The sequence below is a fragment of the Myotis davidii genome, unplaced genomic scaffold (genome assembly GCF_000327345.1).
Source record: "Myotis davidii unplaced genomic scaffold, ASM32734v1 scaffold214, whole genome shotgun sequence".
Lineage (NCBI taxonomy): Eukaryota > Metazoa > Chordata > Mammalia > Chiroptera > Vespertilionidae > Myotis > Myotis davidii.
This window is the reverse complement of record NW_006285782.1, coordinates 1,226,308-1,246,617: the sequence shown is the minus strand read 5'-3', so window position 1 is coordinate 1,246,617 and position 20,310 is coordinate 1,226,308. Positions and strand designations below refer to the sequence as shown.

The 20,310-nt window shown below is 44.4% G+C and overlaps 1 long non-coding RNA gene across 3 annotated transcripts in view; it reads right to left on the bottom strand.

Moving 5' to 3' along the window:
* The window catches only part of LOC107181979, a 79,462-nt gene that overhangs the window by 32,081 nt on the left and 27,071 nt on the right, over positions 1-20,310 (bottom strand). The window lies entirely within an intron of this gene.

The following is a 20,310-nucleotide window of genomic DNA, read 5'->3' as shown; positions in this document are numbered from 1 at the left end:
AGGAATTATAAGAGCTGGGTTCTAATTCCAAGTCCACCATTTCTTGGAACTGTCAGATTGCTAGGTCCATTAGCCAACTGTCTTGGCCCATTTCATTCATTGCTGAATCCTCAGCCATAGCCTGGTGCCTGGGACAGAGTTGTTGTCATAAATATTTGTTCAATTGTTGAGTGAATAAATGAATAACCTTTCTGGACTTACTTCTTTATTTCTAAACTTGCTCTACCTCGACCTACTTTACAGGTTTCTGTAAAGATCAAATGAACAGTAATTATAAATGCTTTGAAAACTAAAAGTCATTGTAAAATGCATAGAGTATATGCAGAGAGTATTGAGACTGGATTTGTGCCATTTGTCACACTCTATGGACTGACCTCCTCTGCATAGTTTTCTCTTATTGAACATCGTAGAAAACAGACTCGCCCCTCAGACCATTAATGGTAAAGCTCTGCCCAACTTACATTTCTTTTATGACTTGAAGTCTAATCATCAATGTCCTCTCCCTAGGTAAATTTAAGAAAGAGGGTTTGAAGGCCTGTTGAGGTTAGAATTTGTGCTAAGATTTGGGGTAACACAAGGACTAATACAACCCATATTAACATAAAGTTAAAAAATAACAACCACTGGTCCTTAGATGGGAATCCATTAGACAATTTTATATAACAGATAGTAGTTTCTTAGTTTGTTAATGAAAATATCCAACAGAAAAAAAAATTTTCACTCAATATATTTAATTAGATGCCAGATTATAGATGACCCTAAATGTAAGGACAAGAAATTTAAACTTTATTTTATAGGCAACTTGGTGGGGGAGGCATTAACTGTTGTTAAGCTAGGAAAACAAAAGAACAAAGTGGTATTTTAGAAAGAAGCATCTGAGAGATGGTATCTTAGACAACTTGGAGAAAATATATTTGATGGCTATTGCGTCAGTCTAAGCAAAAAGTGATGAGGTCTTGATTTAAGTATATGGGAAGAAAGCCCTAGCTGGTTTGGCACAGTGGGTAGAGCATCGTTCTGTGGACCGAAGGGTCCTGAGTTTGATTCCAGCCAAGGGCACATGCCCAGGCTGCAGACTCCATCCCCAGTAGGGGGCATGCAGGAAGCAGCCAATCAATGATTCTCTCTCATCATTGATGTTTCTATCTTTCTCTCCCTCTCCCTTCCTCTCTGAAATCAATAAAATATATTTTTAAAAAAGAATAATGGAAAAAATATAAAGCATAAATGAAAGGACTTCTAATTCTGAGACTATACAGGCTAACATGACCTGAAAACTCTTCCTTCAGGTATACTTAGGATTGCAGGATAAAATACAACAAAACTATTTTTAAAGCAAACTTAAGATCACAGGAAACAGGGAAATCACAGAAGGAGAAAGAATAAAACAAAATAAGTTAGCATGTGAACTAATGCTCTGTTTGCCCTCAGAACTGGATCTTCATAACCCTTGGAACTTGGGTTTTAATGGCCACAGTAGATAAGGCCTTGAGCCTGAACAAGATGGGGGTGGAAATGAGACTCACACACAAAGCTAAGGCCTGAACCATCAAGGCTGAATATTGACAAAAAAAAAAAAAAAAGGAAAAAAATAGAAAAAGCTAAAATTCCCCAACCACCTCAGCAAAATGACACAGAAAACTCATTTGTCTCTCTTTGTGGAAAAAGTCTGTCCTGAGAATTTGAGAATTTGAAACCCTGCACCTGTTCTACACATGAATTCGGTTTTAAAAATTGCCCTACTGGAATGGGCCAGCCACTTCCAAGCCAAGAAATTAATGTAAAAACGGGTCCCTGGCGAGTCATATTGTGGGAGTGCCTGGAAGAAGCAATTACAAAAACACGCTGGAGAGACATTTTACAATCCAGAATACAGGTAGTTTCACAAAAATCAGCAAACCCCACCCCAAATAAACTCACAATAAAAGAAATTACAAAGCACTGAAGGGACAAATCCATCATGAGCAAGAGTCAAGAGAAATTACAGTTAACGGAATGCACTACCATCACCTCTCACCCACCAAGGAATGGAGCTATTAGAACAATCTGAAAGAGCATACAAAATAAACATGCTTAGAATGATTACAGATATTACAGAAGGAAAGAAATCCACAAGAAAAGCATAGGATGCCATCAGAAGGAAGGAAGGAAGGAAGGAAGGAAGGAAGGAAGGAAGGAAGGAAGGAAGGAAGGGGCAGATTTAGAAAAGAACAAATGGAAAGTCTAAAAATAAAATACATAGTTATTAAATTAAAAACTCAGTGGATGGATGAAGCAGTAGATTAGACATATGTGAAGAGGTATTTTTGAACAAGAAAATGAAGCTAAGGCAACATACCTGAATGTGGCTCAGAGAAATAATGAGATGGAAAATTTGGAAGGGAAGTTAAGATTTTAAAAAGGCAGCATGAGAAGGTTTAATTAAGTCAAAGGATTTCCAGAAATGAAGGAAAGAGAATGGAGTTGAGGCAAACTTGGGAAAGGGAATGGTTAGAATCTTCTGATTTAAAAACATGAATCTTCACGGTGGAGCAGCACAATGAATCCAGAGCAGCATATGTAGCAATCTTCTTTGTGATGTGCCCGGTCTTCAAGCACCATCAGGCTAGTTCTCTGGGGATTTGAGGTCACCTTGACATGGTAGGGTGCATTAGCCGAATCAAATGGGCGGATGACATATCGTTTAGCTTTGTTTTTTAAAGGATGGAGAAGACCACTCCTCTTGTGTATCTGCAGGCATACATGTGACTTCTGTTTGAAGTGACTGAGCAGGAAAGGCAAGGGAGGGGTCCTGTTGCTCAGATTCGCCATTTTGCAAGGATTGGTCTGGGAGTATGTAGAATGTGGATTAGCATGAGGGGAGGGGAGTGAGCTGGGAAAAATGCATCAATGAGTGTGCATTTTTCCTGTCGCTCTACATACTCACATACATGTGTAAGTGTACAAAGAGTTTTAAATACATACATGTGCTATCCTCTTTGCTGGCTCACATCCTGAAATGGAATTTGAGACTCTATAGGCTTTCGCTGCTCTTCCACTTCCATTAAAAGATTTCTGGACTTCATGCTGTCTGTTCAGCTATAATACACTCATTCTCCCCATTTAAAGGAGGTGTTTGCTTTGGGTTTTTTATATTGGTGGTGATGGTTTTCAAAGCAGAAAGCGACCTCTGCCTCCACTCTTGTTATTTCAATAGGGACATAAAAGAGAAGGGCCTACATTCCCATTTCCCATGGAAGATACCCTGTGCGGGAAGCCTCAAGGGCTAAAACCCTGAAAAAGATGCACCATCCCATATCTGGGCATTCCTCTCCATTCGGGGGTTTTGGTAGGAGTCGCTTTTGTAGATGTCTGTTCAGTGCCTTGGTGAGTTTTTTCCTTTTAGTAATAATGTCATCAGTTTCCCCGTGGATACTCTGCAGTGTCCTAAAGGTAGTTCTCCATGGATACTATCAAGCCCCTCATAACAGAACCCTAGAGGGCTTCTCAGGGGCCACAAGTGTCAATAGCTCTTACAGGGACTGAACAGAGCTTCCGGCTCTGCAGGCAGCACTTCCCTAGCCTGGAAGCCCACCCTCCCCTAAACGCCACATTGCCTGACAAGGGAAGCAGCAACAAGCCCAGGAACACTGCCTTGTCTCAGAGGGCATTCCCTTATTAGTCCATGGTTTCCTCTGAGGGGCTTATTATATAGCTCTACCTCCCTGCAGTGTTTAACCTTGGATGGCCATGAAATTTTACAAGAAGTTCCAAAACCAACTTTAAAGTCCCTTATGGTCATAAAATGAAGTTTAACTCAAGCCCCAGGAGCAATTGTAGGGAACCCATAGCACTTGGAATAAGTATATAAATTTATTTCTGCTAAGAGCATCAAGTTCCGTCTAAAGCTAGGCACGCGCGCGCGCGCACACACACACACACACAGACACACACACAGAAAGAGAGAGAAGAGGAAGAGGAGGAGGCGAAGGAGAAGGAGAAATACCATTCCTTTAGAGGTGTTTGACTGCTATCCAAATAAGTGTGCTGCACGACACACACACACTCACCAGATTACGTGCATATATGGTATTACCACCCAAGTGTAAGTTCCAAGGTTTACTTCAATTCTTCACCCATCTGAACGTACTTATTCAAATATACTGAATGGTGTTTGTTAATGTGCAGAGAGTTTTTCCATTAAGACCCCTCCAAATAGACTGGTGTGTCTAAGTTTTGAATCATGTGCTATGACGAGGTGACGTGTCAATATTCAGGCACTTCAAAGAGAGACACTTGGCGCTGCATCTACTTGACACCAAATATCTTAATAAAAATTGAAGGCAGTGGATCTCAAACACTAATTTTCTGCATATCCAGATGGTTGGCATTAAATAAAATGTCTGGGTGGTGCACAATGATTCACTCTTGAAAAATAAAGTGAGTAAGTTTCCTCATCAATTTTGGAATGAAAGAAAAATCTGGCAGCTTCAGCATGATTTTAACAAATAAATCTTTATGGGAAGCATTGTTTTATTGGTGATTACCTCTGGACGCCAAGAGGAACTAGAAGCGTGTCCACTTTCTCTATGAGCCTTTCCTCATACTCTGCAGGATCAAGAATAGCTTGTTTTCTGGTGTAATGACCAACTTAGCCTCTGAAAGTCTCTGGTAAAAGTCACTGCTGCATATTAGTAGCCTTTTAATTTTAATGTAATTTGTTAATATAAATAATTTTATACAATATGTTTTATGTATGGTCATTCATATTATTATAATACATCAAACTTAAAATATACACATTGAATAACAGAAATTACATGTCATGTAATTATTATTTAACTTAGATGTAATGATTATGATATTCCATTTACTATAATTTAGCAGACATTATTAAGCACCCAAGGTGTGTATCACATTAAAAGATGTACAAAAGATAAAAACATGTGCAGAATGCAGTCCTTAACTTCATTAAGACTACGGTTTTATCAAAGAGGATTTTGAGTTCTTCTATGGTTTCTAGGAGACATTGTTTTGTCCCCTAAAAACCCCAGTGGAGAAGTGAGTTACTTGGATGTAACCATCAGACACCTGACTGGGAAGGACCGCTTAGCCTCACCCTGTCCGGAGAGGTGTGTTGTCCAACTCTGCTGGGACAGCAGCGGAGTCTGTCAGATTCTGGGGTTTCACGTGTTAGGAAGCCTATTGTTGCAGCACAACAAAGCACCTTTCTTCAGAACCAGTTTTGTCAATAATAAAATGTTTTGATCTTATCTGCCACTCCTTCCTCTCACTCCTTTGGTTCAGAACTCAGGTGGAGAGAAGGGTGTAATTTATTGGGGCCTCCTCCAACCCCAAAGGGATAAGACAGGTAACAGGTAATTATAATACAAAGCACACTGTGATCAGTGCGGTGTGAGTTCCAAAGTGGGGATCATTAGCAAAGGAGAGCTCCCCGCTGTCAAGAGAATCGTGAAGAAGCAGAATCCGAGGGGGGGTGGCAGGGAGTGACCTCCAGGCCCAGGCCCATCCTGCTTCTGAACTTCTTGTTATAATTATATAGGGAGAGTGCATAATCTATATGTAGCACATAATTTAATCAATACTTTCAGTTATCAATAACTATCCATAAATACCTTGAGTTATTGATTAAGTGATTTTCAGTTTTTTGTTACTTGCTGTTGGATGTAAAAATATATCATGTGTTGTGCGTTTGTGGTCAAAGAACTAATGGGGACCAAAACAACCCCACAATTCATAGGAAAGAAAATTTGAGAGGTAGTTCGGGGCCAGAAGTAGAGAGGATCAAGTGTACTGTGTGAACTTGGGTCTTTATGCTTTAGGCATAGGATGGCCATTGAAAATGTTTGCATAGAAAAAAATAAACAGATGTGTGCTTCGGGAAGATTAATACGGTAGCAGTGTGTCAGAATATAGGTGCAGCTCTGGAGGGTGAGACTAGAAGCACGGAGACCTGCTAGGAGGTCACAGCATTAAAAAAGAGTGTTCGGAAGTCAGATCTTGAACTAGAGGGTATCAGTGGAAATAAAGCACAAGAACAAGCACAAAAGATACATGTTTTCAACAGACTCGACAGGACTTGACTACTAAGCAGATGTGGAACAAAAAAGGGAGAAGAATGAAAGATTCTATGAATAACTTGAGCTGATGTGATTAGAAAGACCTTGATGAACAGGATTTTGAAGAAATAAATGTTTAAGAGGGAAAAGGATGAATTTAGATTTGAACCTATTAAGATTAACACACTGGTAGGCCATATGGGTGGAAACATCCAGCAAGGAGGTAGCAAAGCCAAACTGGAGCCAAGAGAGTTGTCAGGGATAGAGAAGAGGATGCAGAAATGTCCCAGAGAAGGAAGAAAGAAAGCCATGAAGACTGAATGAGTTTACCAGAACATGTAGAACAGAGGACGTAGAAGAGGGTCAAGGGCAGATTCTTAGGGAAAACTTATATGTGGAGCTGGGAAGAAGAGGAAATGGAGGAGACATAGGAATAAAAGGGGAAGAGGAAGAGTGTATTACCAGGGAAGACAAAGGTGGGAGAATTTCTCAGGAGAGGGGCATGGTTAGGGAGGGAGAAGAGGGTCTGTCACATAAAGTGAGTAAGCAAAACTAGAATAAAACAAAACACTGCATTTGGTAACGGGCTGGCTACTGACCTTTAAAAACGATTACAAAATGACAGAAGCTAAAGCCAGAGTGTAAGGATGAGGAAGGGAGTGGGTGGTATCAGAATGGAAGCAGTTGACAAAGATGACTTTTTAAAGGAGTTTGTGATATAGAGAAAGAGGGAGGGACATTTGCTTTAGGAGTGGGCTGCCTGGAGGGAAATGGTTCCGTGTGTGTGTGTGTGTGTGTGTGTGTGTGTGTGTGTGTGTGTGTGTGTGTGTGTGTGTGTGTGTGTGTGTGTGTGTGTGTGTGTGTGTTCCGCGCGCCTGTGGATTTCGTTTTCCTTGGTTGGTTGGCTGCTGAAGCTGAAGGGAGGGAGTAAGGGAGTATGTGAAACTGATAGAGCAAAGCTTCAGGGCAGTAGGAGGAGCTCCAGTCCAGAGACTAGAATGACAGGTTAGTGGTGGAGGAGGAGGTGGTCAAAGGGGCGGGTAGAAGATGGAGAGGTAGAATTAGACGGAACCAAAGAAGTCTAGGGTGGGCAGCACAGGTGAGGGGAAGATATAGGAGGTAGACCGGAAGGTGGGATTGACTGTAACAAGCAGTGTGGTAGGACTGGTGGGGTCGGCCAGTGGGTGGGGGCTGGGGGAGAGCAGCTTTCCTTTGGGTGCATGCAAGCTAAATCTGCAGGCCTCCCCACTCCACCCCCTTGCCTTCCTCCCCACCCCCCGCACCTCACCACACACACACACAAATGCCAGCTTGTCTGACATGAAAGCTTATGAATCATGAAAGCCAAGCCTATTTTAATCCTAAAATTACCTTCTATATTGCTATTTTGTAACTTGTGTTGTTCCTAATTATGGTATTAACCAATGTTTTAATTTATTTTTTTCATTCTAAAAGATGAATAAGGCCCCAAAATTATAGACTAATCCACATGGCTAGTTTCTGTGTTTCTTCATAAGACAGGATGCCAGGGAGAAGACATTTCTGAGATATAATCTGTTATCAGTCTAAGTGCAGTAAGTCTGGGTTTTTTAAAAAGCTTAAATCACAGTGCGGTGTTGGCATGGCTATTTGTGAAGCCTATTTCTGCGGATAGTACCTGACTCTCTTCTGATGATGAAAAAATTGGGAAGTCAGAGTGGCTGCCTGATGGATCTGGCAGATGCCCGCCTGTTTTTCCCCACCATCGCCTGGTGTGGGTGGGAAACCAGAGGCTTGCTCGCTGCTGCTTGGTTTCAGTTCTCTTTACTTATCTCCGAATGTTTCTGGCTGTCTGACTTATATTTACAGTCAGACCCTGTGGATGCTGTGAGAACGAGAGAGGGAGGGAGGGAAGGGGGGACCGACAGGCAGAGAGAGATTCGGGCCGGACTGTGAATCCTGGTGTGGATTCTGGCTTTTTCTGTGAAAGGGGCAGCGCCCCAGAACTCAAACTCATAACTCACTTGAGGGCCAGTAAATTTCTCAGCAGCAGCAGCAGCAGCAGCCACCCCATGGCTCCATGTCTGTGACTACCTCTGTTTATGTGGTGCTTTGTGAATTCCTCTCTCAGTGAAAAGACTCTGGGGCTTAGAGTCCACAGAGCCTGCCTCCAGGGGCTACATCCCTCTGTGGGACTCCAGACCTCTGTTTGTCTAGACTTAGCAATGGCACCCACAGTTTTCATTCTCTCCATCGGGAGCTTGCCTCTCTGGTATGCATGTCGCTGACTTTGTTCCCAGCAGACAGCAAATACTCTTGTATATCCCTTTAAGCATCACCCACAGCCCCCTCTTTCCCACCATTGTCCTTGCACCCCAAGGAGGCAGGTAGCGTTGGCCGGTTTCATTAGGTATGGAGTTAATTGTGGGCTCCTTCAGAAGGCAGAGCCCTGAAGTCAGGGCTGGTGTGCACAAGACAGCTGAAGGTCACTCACCAGGAATAAGGCATGCTTGGTGCTCCCAGCATCCAATTCTTTCCTATGAGTCCCCACCTGGACACAAGCCTGCCCCTGTGGGCTGTGGGCTGTGGGCTGTGGGCTGTGTGCTGTGACTGGACCTGCGCTCCTTTCTTCCTTTCATCTGCACTTACCTGCCCTGTGTCCTGTACCTGTCACCTCTCTCCTAGGTGAGAGACAGCAAAGGACAGAGGCTAAACAGGTGGATGTTGGAGGCAGACTCTGGGGGTCTGAATCCCAGCTATACCATTTACTAGCTGAGTGGCCTCAGGCAGCTTACTTGATTTCTCTGTCCTTCACTTCCCTCATTTATAGGAAAGGAGTAACAATAATACCCCTATGATAGGGCTATTGTGAGGAATAATGAGTTAAATTGTGCCTGAAGCACTCTGTAGTGCCAAATCCATGTTAGTTATCACCTGAAAAACTACTCCTTCTGTGATTTTGTATTTTAATGAGAGCCTTATGGAAATGGTCCAAGAAATTAACTTCCAATGACAGTGCTACTGGAACAGCAGAGGAATCTCCCCATTACTCTTAAATCACACTAATGCAGCTGTCTAAAACACTGTCCTTCGGTCAGCTATCCCCTAAGCCAGTGGTCGGCAAACTGCGGCTCGTGAGCCACACGTGGCTCTTTGGCCCTTGAGTGTGGCTCTTCCACAAAATACCGACTTCTGTGAATGGGCCACGAAGTTTCAATCGCACTGTAAATGCATGCCCGCACGTGGTATTTTGTGGAAGAGCCACACTCAAGGGGCCAATGAGCTGCATGTGGCTTGCAAGCCGCAGTTCCCCGACCAATGCCCTAAGCTAACACTTCCTTTCAGTAAAGGAGAATGGGTGACTGCTTAAGATTCATCAGGTCAAAGAATTAATCCAGGAAGCTTGTGGTCAGGACGAAAACAGAGCCAAAGTCATTCTCAACCGTCCGTTTAACTATCTGCCATTCTCTCTCTCTCTATATATAAAAAATACTGTTTTATTGATTTCAGAGAGAAAGGGAGAGAAACATCAACGATGAGAATGAATTGCCTGTCTCCTGCACGCCCCCTACTGGGGATCAAGCCTTGACCAGGAATTGAACCGTGACCTCCGGATTCGTAGGTTGACGCTGATCCACCGAGCCACACCTGCCAGGCTGCCATTCTCTTTCCAGATTTTATTCTTCCCTATCCTGGATACAAAGGTTAGTAGCCAATGGATAACTAATAAGTTAACTAATGTTAGTAAAAAAAACCCACCAAAAATAGGAAGGTAATAACACAGACTTAGATGATTTACTCCCTAATGATCATTCATAAATCTCAAATATGTCTGACTAAATTTATTCATCAAGAATAAAAACTAAGGGCAGACTTAGCTGAGCGACAGCCTTGGGTCTAAGGCAGCGGTTCTCAACCCGTGGGTCGAGACCCCTTTGGGGGGGCGAACGACCCTTTCACAGGGGTCGCCCTAAGACCATCGGAAAACACATATATAGTTACATATTGTTTTTGTGATTAATCACTATGCTTTACTTATGTTCAATTTGTAACAATGAAAATACATCCTGCATATCAGATATTTACATTATGATTCATAACAGTAGCAAAATTACAGTTATGAAGGAGCAACGAAAATAATTTCATGGTTGGGGGTCACCACAACATGAAGAACTGTATTAAAGGGGAGCAGCATTAGGAAGGTTGAGAACCACGGGTCTAAGGAGTAGGAGCTGAGTCACCAATGCCAAGATCTCCCTTTTGCCCTGCACTCACGGCTCACTAACATCAGCAGAATCTGAACTCATGGAATGGACCTTTGTCAGTCATCATTGTTACTACTAATATTTGGCTGCTCAGGTTCTGTACCCTCTTCCAGTTTTGAGAAGATTTCTTTTCTTAGATATATTTTCTTATTGTTGTTAACCCTCACCTAAGGATACTTTTTTCCATTGATTTTGAGAGAGAGAGAGAGAGAAGAGCAAAAGAGAAACATTGATGTGAGAGACACATTGACTGGCTGCCTCCCCAACACAACCTGACTGGTGTTGATGTGAGAGACACATTGATTGGCTGCCTCCCCAACACAACCTGACTGGGGTGGGGATTGAACCTGCATCTGAGGTACGTGCCCTTGACTGGGAATCAAACCCAAGCCCTTGGGTACGTAGGCTGATGCTCTAACCACTGAGTAATGCTGGCCAGGGCTCTGATACATCTTGATTAAAGGCAAACTTGCTTCACATTGCAGAAGTTGAAGACACACCCTCCCGGACTCCCGGAGACTCAGACTATGACTGAGGCACCGTCAGCCAAGGCCTCCAATGCAGCCTTTAGCTGATGGTGCAAAGAAGCAGAGACAAGGAGGACCCTTCCTGAAGGTTGACAGCAGCGGTGTCAACAATAGGACGTTTCTAGTGGCAACAGTGGCTGAGGAGCAGCAGCTGCACATGTGACAAGCGGTGGGCAGGCTGTGGAGCCCGGCGTTATCCTCGCTAGCTGGGCTCTGGAGCAAGATTTTGGCTGTGGTCCTGGCTGCTGCCAGGCCTCATTTGTTCCCGCTCAATTTCTAAGCCTGGTTCTAAAGTCTGTGAAATACACAATATCCTTTTATTAAATGCTTTTTTTCTGCTTAAATCAATCACATCTGTTTCAGTTGTTTGCAACTATAAAACCCTGACTAAGACAACTGGTGAGACAAGTTTTTTTTTTGTGTGTGTTTTTTTTACCGTCGTGGCTGAGACTGGCAGCTGTCTGCCAATGTTCTCCATGTCATTGTTTGGTGAGAGAACTCTGTGTTTTTGCTGTATCCACATCAGGTCCTGGTCTTACAGAGAAAGAGCGTATGCTGATTCCATCCTCTGGGTCTTCTCTGGGTCAGTTCAACTGATCGCTCAGTCTCATTTTGTGTTATATGTTACATGCCTGATGGTTTTTGGTTGGCTCTTAGACTCTAGGAATTGTATCTTGTTAGGTGCAGGATAATTTTGTGTTCCTATACATATTGTTGAGTGTTTGTTACGGGATGCAGTTAAATAACTTTGTGTATTGGTTTCCTGAGGCTGCTGTAACAAATGATCTCAAACTCAGTAGCTTAAAACAATTAAGAGTTATTTTCCTCTCACAATTCTGGGGCCAGAAGTCTGAAACCAAGGTGTCAGCGCGGCGTGTGCAGGGGCCGCAGGGAGGAGCCTTTTCTTGTCCCCTGCAGTTTCTGTGGTGGCAGCGTCCCTTGGCCACATCACTCCAGTCTCTGCCTCTGTCTTCCTATCACCATCTCCTCCGTGTGTGTCTGATGTCCCTCTGCCTCGCTCTCATGAGGACACCTGTGATGGCCCTTAGGGCTCACCTCGTTAACCAGGGTGTCCTCTTATCATCTCGAGATCCTAACGTAATCACGTCTGTGAAGATCCCTTTTCCAAATAAGGTAACATTTATTGGTTCCAGAAATCAGGAAGGGATATCTTTGGCCACCATTTGTTCCATCTCACTTGGAAACAATTGGATCCTTTAGATCTTGTTTTAACTTTGTTGGGAGGGATCACTGCTACTACTGAGGCAGAGCCCTCTGAGAGTTCTCCCTGATGCTCATGAATTAGAGGGTTTTCTATTCTGGCTGGTGGGAAGGGGAGCACTTCCTGATTCTGTGTGAGCTTTGGAGAAATTTTCTACTAGTAATTTCAGGTGATTCTTTCCCAGGCCTTGGGAGTTTCTTCACACACCTACAGGAACCAGTGCTCACGTGAGACCCGGGGTTGAGGGAAACCTCTGCAGGTCTCCAGGCCGGCTGGCCTTGCAGCATCTCTTCTCCTGGACTCTGCCCCTCGAACCCTTCCCAGGACCCCCAGCCCCACTCCTCACCTCTGGATTTCCTGTCCTGCACCAGGCCTGGGAGAACTGTAGGGCTCACCTCATTTATTGCCTGTCTCTCACGATCACTGTCCTTTGTCGCCTGATGTCCAATATTTTGAAAACCATTGTTTCATGTTCTGCCTTTTTGTTGTTGTTTTTTGAAGTGAGAAGATAAATCTAGTTCTCGATATTCCATCTTGACTGGATGGAGAAAGCAGTGTGTATGTGTGTTTTTTAATATATTTTATTGATTTTTTTTTTTTACAGAGAAGGAGAGGGATAGAGAGCTAGAAACATCGATGAGAGAGAAACATCGATCAGCTGCATCCTGCACAGTCCCTACTGGGGATGTGCCTGCAACCAAGGTACATGCCCTTGACCGGAATCGAACCAGGGACCCCTGAGCCCATAGGCTGACGCTCCATCCACTGAGCCAAACCGGTCAGGGCAAAAGCATTGTTTTTAAAAAATAAGTATTATGACCAAGTTGCCCTCCCCTTCCATCCCCTCTTACTGACTGGAATGTAGATGTGATGTGGGAGGTGAAGCAGCCATTGCTCAGTTGGTTGGGCATCCTCCATGCACCAAAAGGTTGCCGACTATGAGGTAAGAGGTGAGTGTTGAGGTTGACAGAAGACTAAGACAGGAGGGATTTGGGTGCCAACCCAGACTCTACCATAAAAAGAGATACACTGATACAAGTGATAGTATTTTTAGATCTCTTTGGTTCTATAGCTTAACTGATACCCAATTAATACAACTATTATTTATAAGACATCACATGCCACCTATTTTGCCCTTCCTGACAGAGTGACTTCAAGAATGATCTAGTTTCACTTTGAATGGTGTCTATAAACACATCCTCCTCAACAATTTAAAAATAGTTTTCCATGGGGATATGTACATATGCGTGTGTGTGTGTGTGTGTGTGCATGTGTGAGCCTGTATATACCTGTGTGTGTATTGCATAAATCAATAAACATCGTAACTTATTCTTACTTCTAACGAAGTTTTTAAGCACATAAATAACATTTGTTTAGTAGTATTTTATATCATCTAACTGCTACTCGAGGGCCTAAATCTGGCCCATCACCTGTTTTTGTACAGCCCACAAAATAAGAATGGTTTTGACATTTTTAAACAGTAAGAAAAAAGTGAAAGAATGTTTTTGACAAGTGAAAATTCTACATTTAAATGTTAGTATCCAAATACACAATTTTATTGGATCACAGTCACACTCACTCATTTATGTGTTGTCCGTGGCTGTTTCCACGCGCTAGAAGCTGAGTTGAATAACCATGACAGAGACCGTATGGCATGCAAATCCTAACATACGCACTATCCAGCTCTTGCAGAAAAAAGTATGCCAACTCCTCTTTTAGTTCTAAGAACATTTTTAATGACTTTTTATTTATTTTTAGAGAAAGGGGGAGGGAGAGAGAAATAGAAACATCAACGTAAAAATGAAACCTCGATCAGCTGCCTTCTGCATTCCCCTACCACCAAGGATGGAGCCTGCAACCCAGGCATGTGCCCTGACCTGAAATCGAGTCGGCAACCTTTTGGTGCGTGGAGGATGCCCAACCAACTGAGCCACACTTCTTACAGTCCGGGGCTTTAAGAAGATTTTTTAAGCTCTAGTTCCACCACTTAACAGGCATTTGTATGAAATTGTTGTATGACATAAAGAGGATCTTCTCTTATAGCAACAGCAAATGATTAAAACAAACAAGCAAGCAAAAACAGGGCCGTAGGCACCACATTCACTCACAAAGCTCTGGAACACGTAGACAATAGGATGTTCACACAGCACAGTAAACAGCTTTGGGTCAGGCTGTTCCCAGCTATGAGGGCCACCACAGAGCACACATCTAGCCAAGGTTTCAGACTCACTCAGCCCAGCAGATCTGGAATGGACTATTCTTGAAGTTTCCCCTCACCTCCACCTCCAGAAAAACAAAATGGGGGCAACCTACATTTTAAAAATTTTGTTTATAGAGGATGTATTGGAATATTTCAAATCCACATAATTCAAACTAAGAATGAAACCAAACTATAATGATACATGTGCCTCTCTGTCCCACACAGAAGTATCCTGCTTCTGTCTCATGCCTCAGTCCACTGGCCAAAACTTTCTGAGAACTTGACCAATGAGAGAGGGAAAGCTCCCTTTAGTACTGATCTTAGCGGGACCCTAAGTTGAAGCCTCCCTAACACTGTCTGATCTCCCAGGCTCTGTTTATGTTTCGGGGAGGGGTAACATTTGTCAGGCACCAACTGTTAGGAATGGGGGTCCCGCAGACCAAGGGGTGGCGTTGATATCATATGTGGTCTGGAAACTGAGGAGTAGCTGAACTCTGCCCTAGATCACCCACTTTTGAAAGCCTCCCTGAGAGAGATAAGTGTACAAATTATGAAACCAAGCAAAGTAAGGCTGTTCTCAGCAGACTTGGGCTCCACACCCAACGCAGAGTTTACTTAGGGAGACAGCTGAGCCCATGGGGGAGAGGCCTGGGGCCGCCTGTCCCAGCCCATTTCTACACCTTTGTCCAAAAATACTGGGCCAAGGAAAGCCTCCACCCAGCAAGGAAAGAGACCTGCGTTGAGGCCTCCAGAGGAGCTGCCCGGGCTGCCACAGGGGTCCAGGCCAGGCCAGCGGCCCTGGAGAACAATGGTGAGAAGGAGCAGGTCTTCCCAAATCTAAGGAGCAAGCCCTGGGCCACTTAATCGCACTGTCCTCAGAAGTGGAAGGGGAAAGGGAGGCCACCGGGAGAGGGAGTTGACTCGCCCACCTGTGCGACGTCCTTGTCAGAGGGAATTGACTGTGGCTTCGCAGAGAGAAAGAGGAGGGAGCAGAAGCCAGCCCCTGGAAGGGCACAGGGCCTTAAACTCAGCACCAGGGCTGCCTTGGCTGAGAAACGTCCTTGAAGCTGACCAGCCCGGCAGAGCAGGGGAGGGAGCGCCCCCTGGAGGCCAGGGCCACTACAGACCAGAGATTGCTCCAAAGTTACCTTCTTAACACCCTTTTGAAGGGATGAGACTGCGCCCATTTCACAAGCAAGGAAACTGAGGCTCAAAGAAGCTGAGGGTTGGGAGAAACAGTGTGGGATAGTGGGAAAATCATGACTTTGGAGTCAAACATACCTCGGGTGGCTTAGCCAGCTACTGACTGTCTGGCTTGGCCAAGCTACTGCAAAGTGCTATTGGAAAAGTAAAGTGAATTTGTACTGTATATGCCAAACCAGCAGCCGGTCTGGCCGGCCGTAGGCGGGCGGTAAGTTTAGTTATTTTCCGTTCTTTGTCCTGGATCCCCAAAGAGCAGGCAGCGGGAGGAGCTGGGGTTCTGACCCTTGTCTTCCTAGAGTAGAACCCCAGGCGCCTTCCCCTCGTGATCCCTTCTTCTCGGCTTCCGCTGAGGAAAAAAACTCAGGCTTCTTCAAGGGCCTTTCCCAGTTGAGCTGTCTACTCGCTCTATCCACGATGGTGCCCAAACAACCCCTTTTTAGGGCGAGAGCCCTTTCCCTTCCCCGCGGCCTGTCCGCTCTCACTTCCAGGGGAACATAAACACTCTCGGTGAAGGTTGGCCAACCTTGCCATTTTCCAGAGACTTTTGAGCTCACAAGGGAAACCCTTGCAGGGAATCCCTCCGGGCAGCAAAGTCCATCCCTTTTATGGACAGGTTCTCTTGCTGCTGAATAGCAAGCCCTGAGCACTTTTTTTTTTTTTTTTTTTTGGCGTGCAAAAGGCTACAGAGCTTTTTGTCCCAGAGGCAAACATGCTTCTCTCAGTGCCTCACAGCAGCTCAGTTTAAAAATGTTTTCAATGCCTTTGAATGCCTTCTCTAGCCAGACATTTTTCGGGATTAATAAGTAGTGAGATACTAAAGCCAAAAGGGATCCCCTATTCACAAAATGATTCGTCTGACTGGCTACCTTTAAGCGAGGGTTCCTCAACCTCAGCCCGATTGCCATTGTGGAGGGCAGCACACCCAACGCCACCCCAACCCACCCCACCCCAAGTTGTGACTATCAAAAAACGTCTCTGGGCATTTCCAAATGACCTGGGAGGTAAATTGCCACCCACTGCTCTTAACAGACCTGGTATGAAAATGGGTTTGAGTGTGCAGTTTTTAACTTTTTCTTCCATAGTGGACAACTCAAGTCGTTAGTGAGCCAAATAGAAATTTGGGGGTGCCAAGTATGTGTGGATTTATGGGTGCTGAGAGCAGTGGTGCATAGCACAATATTGAGAGGCTCACTGTCTTATCAATTAATGTCAAGGCATGAGGACTAGGATAGGGCATGGAGCCAAACCGACCCTAAACTACTCTCAACATGAACAAAGCTTTTCTGAAATATTAAAACTCCAGGCCAAGCAGCGGAAACTGCACAGAAACCTCAAATTACCCCGAATGCACTTCACATGTGATCTGATTTAATCCCGGTTACAATTATACACGATATAGGTGTCGCCAGTGGAATATTATGAGGTTGTGAAAAAGAAGAAATTCTTATCCTTTGCAACAACATGGAGGGACCTGGAGAGTATTATGCTAAGCTAAATAAGCCAGTCAGAGAAAGATAAATATCACATGATCTCACTCATATGTGAAATCTAATGAACAAAATAAACTGACGAACAAAATAGATCCAGAGACATAGAAGCATGGAACAGACTGACATTTCTCAGAGGGGTGGGGTGTCGGGGGACTGAGCAGAAGAAGGTGACAAGATTAGCCACAGGACATATATGCAAAGCCCATGGACACAGACAGCAGGGTGATGATGGCCAAGGGGTGGGGGCGGGGGCTGGATGGAGGTGGGTAAAGAGGGGAAAATGGGAGACATCTGTAAAGTGTTAACAATTAAAACATATTTTTAAAAGAGATATAGGTGTCACATCTTTTAACAGAGGGAATTGAAATGTGAAAACATTAATTTATCCAAGGTTAGCAGCTGATAACTGGTAGGGATGGGCTCAGCACTCAGAGTTGGATGGGGGTCAGAGTAAATATTAGAGATCAGCTGGTGTTCGTGTTTGGCCAAGGACTTGCACACATCAATTATTTTAATCCCATTTTTTGGGTTTGTAGATGATAAAACTGGGACAGAGGTCAATTTAGCCTTTTTCCCCCCCTTTTTTTTTAATCCTTTCGGGTCAGGCAGCCCAGATGCAGTATTTGTCCTTTCAATCGAATACAAATGCTACTCTTTTGACCACAGGCACTCTGGCTCCCTCTTCCCTGGGCTGGTTAGAGTCTCAGTGCCCTGGAGTCACTGTGACCTTGGACAGTTGCTAGTGCTCAGTCTGGTGTGACTAAATCCTGAGCGACTGGAATCTCTGACGTCAGCCGTCATCCGGAAATAACACTTACCTGTGAATAAATGGCAAGATGCCTGTACACAATTCATGTAATAAAAACCTCCACTTATTAGAGCCCAACTATTCTAGACTATTAAATTAGCCAGAATGCTTTAGCTAGACTTTATTTTTAGGAGAAAGATGGAAACAATCAGTAAAAAGAAATTAAAAAACAAAAACAACAAAAAAACAGCACAAACCAACATGGTACATCCTCAGTGTAGATTCACACATACTTAGTGCCAAATGGAATCAGCATCATGAAGCACTGAGATTGCTTTCAAAAACCACACTGCACAAGGGGTCCCACTACTAGAAAACCTTACCTACATAATCAAAACACATACTTAGTGCCAAATGGAATCAGCATCATCAAGCACTGAGATTGCTTTCAAAAACCACACTGCTAGAAAACCTTACCTACATAATATTCTTTGAGCAACTGACCCCAAAACCATAAAAATACGACAGTTACCATCTACTGATCATTCACAGTTACCCCTACAGCAATGCTGTAAGGTGAGAACTATTCTCCCCGTAGGCAGGGATGGAGACAATATGGCCAAGAAAGACTGAGTAACTTCCCCCAAGTCACTCAGTGAGTCCCTGAGATGGACTCTGGCGCCCTAAGCCACTCCCACCCCTCAGGACACACACACACACACACACACACACACACACAGCCATCCTGTTGTAGCCCATGCACACACACACACACACACACACACACTGCCATCCTGTTGTACCCCATGCACAGTTTTTTTGCTACCGTGGTATCGTAAACCCAGACATTCTACCCACAAAGCCTGAAACAAAATCATGCTTTGTGTCCAATTCACAGACGAGTAGAACTCCAGGGTCATGAAGTCCCCTTTTCTTTTTTTTAAGATGAGCTAAACCAGGCTCAGTGAATTGAAAGGTCAAAGTCACAGTGTCAGTCACTACAATTAACAAGAAAACTAATTTAATTCAAAATCCCCATTCTTGAAAATATGCTGTCCCTGAGGGTTTTCTGGTGCCCTCGAGGGCACATTCCTCTCTCCCAGAGGCCACTTAGCTGCTCTCACACCAACTGTGGGGGCTAGGAGTCTCCCAAATGCACCGTCTCGCCTCCCTCCAGTGGTGGGCGGGGGCACAGGAGGAACCCCTGGGTTGCTGGGGCGCAGTAGGGAGGAGACCCAGGAGGTCTATTTGGCAGACCACAGCTTTGCTAAGAAGCTATGTGGCAGAAACTAAATCAGCAGTTCCCAACTCTTTGCTTGATACTATTACTTTTATAATCCACTGTTCCCTTTAAATATAGTGTAACGTAACAGACTCATAATTCAAAACACATTGGTACACATGTGAAATGCGTACCGTACAAGCCCATGAATATAAGAAGCGATGTTCCCTTCAGGCCCCCTATTGAAAGCAGACGACGCTTCTTCAAGCACTCTGACGTTTTGCGCCTGCTGGCTTCCACACTCCGCCTTATCCACTCACGGTTGATTCTGTCGACCGACTGCTAAGTTTCACGTGGGCCCTCTGGCTGGCATGGGAGTGCCTGCAAAGCCCTTGTTTTCTTTCAGGACAGGCATCCCCGCTGTGCTTTTCCTGGATTTGAACTATTTTTTATTATTTACTTTATGTTGCCGTGGAGATGGGGAGATCACAGATGTTAAGAGTTGGAACCGAGGGCCACAGGAGACATCTATCATTGTGCTTGGTATGGAGCGGGCTCTTGTCCGCTGGGCCTGCAGAGCCCCGTGTTTATCTTATACAGAAGTCACTAACAAGGACTCAAGCCTAATGGATGAGGTGAAACTCCGCTCCACCCCCACGGCACATGTTTTCCACGCAGTGAGTGATCTTGTTGGAGAGCACGGTGGGGCTCATGACAATACAGAGATTAACAGCTGTCCGTCAGTTCTTTCCCTGGTAGGAAACAGAATGATGCCTCAGAACAAGGCACCCATTCATCATGCTTTCCCAGCCCCTGAAGAAGAGACACGCTTCCAAATTCTTTCAGCCATGCTCTGCAAGGAAGCAAAGCACCTGGGGCGCACCTGGATGCGGCCATCATCTCTGGTGAATGTTTGCAGGACACCAGTGAACGAAGCGTGAGGCTGCACAGAATGAAATACGGGGGCGACACTAGGGCTGCGCGCTAAAATCATACTGGTTAGTTACCATCCAGAACAGAGGCTATAAAAAAACTATCGTTTTAAGGTTCTGTGCTGTTCAAAGTACAACTGAATTGGAACAAAGATAAAAACAAGAAAGCAAACACCCACTGAAGGTCTCTTTTGTGGTAGATTCTGAACATTTTGGCTGTTGAGCAAGTACCTTATAGAATTCACTCCCTGAAGGGTCAGCCAAGGAACTGGGGACTGCTATCACTTTATCCAACTGGCTTGAGGATCTTAACAGTTCCCTTCTGCACACTTCCAGAACCATTCTATTTATTATTTTTAAATATATATTTTATTGATTTTTAGAGAGGAAGGGAGAGAGAGATAGAAACATCAATGATGAGAGAGAATCATTGATTGGCTGCCTCTTGCATGCCCCCTACTGG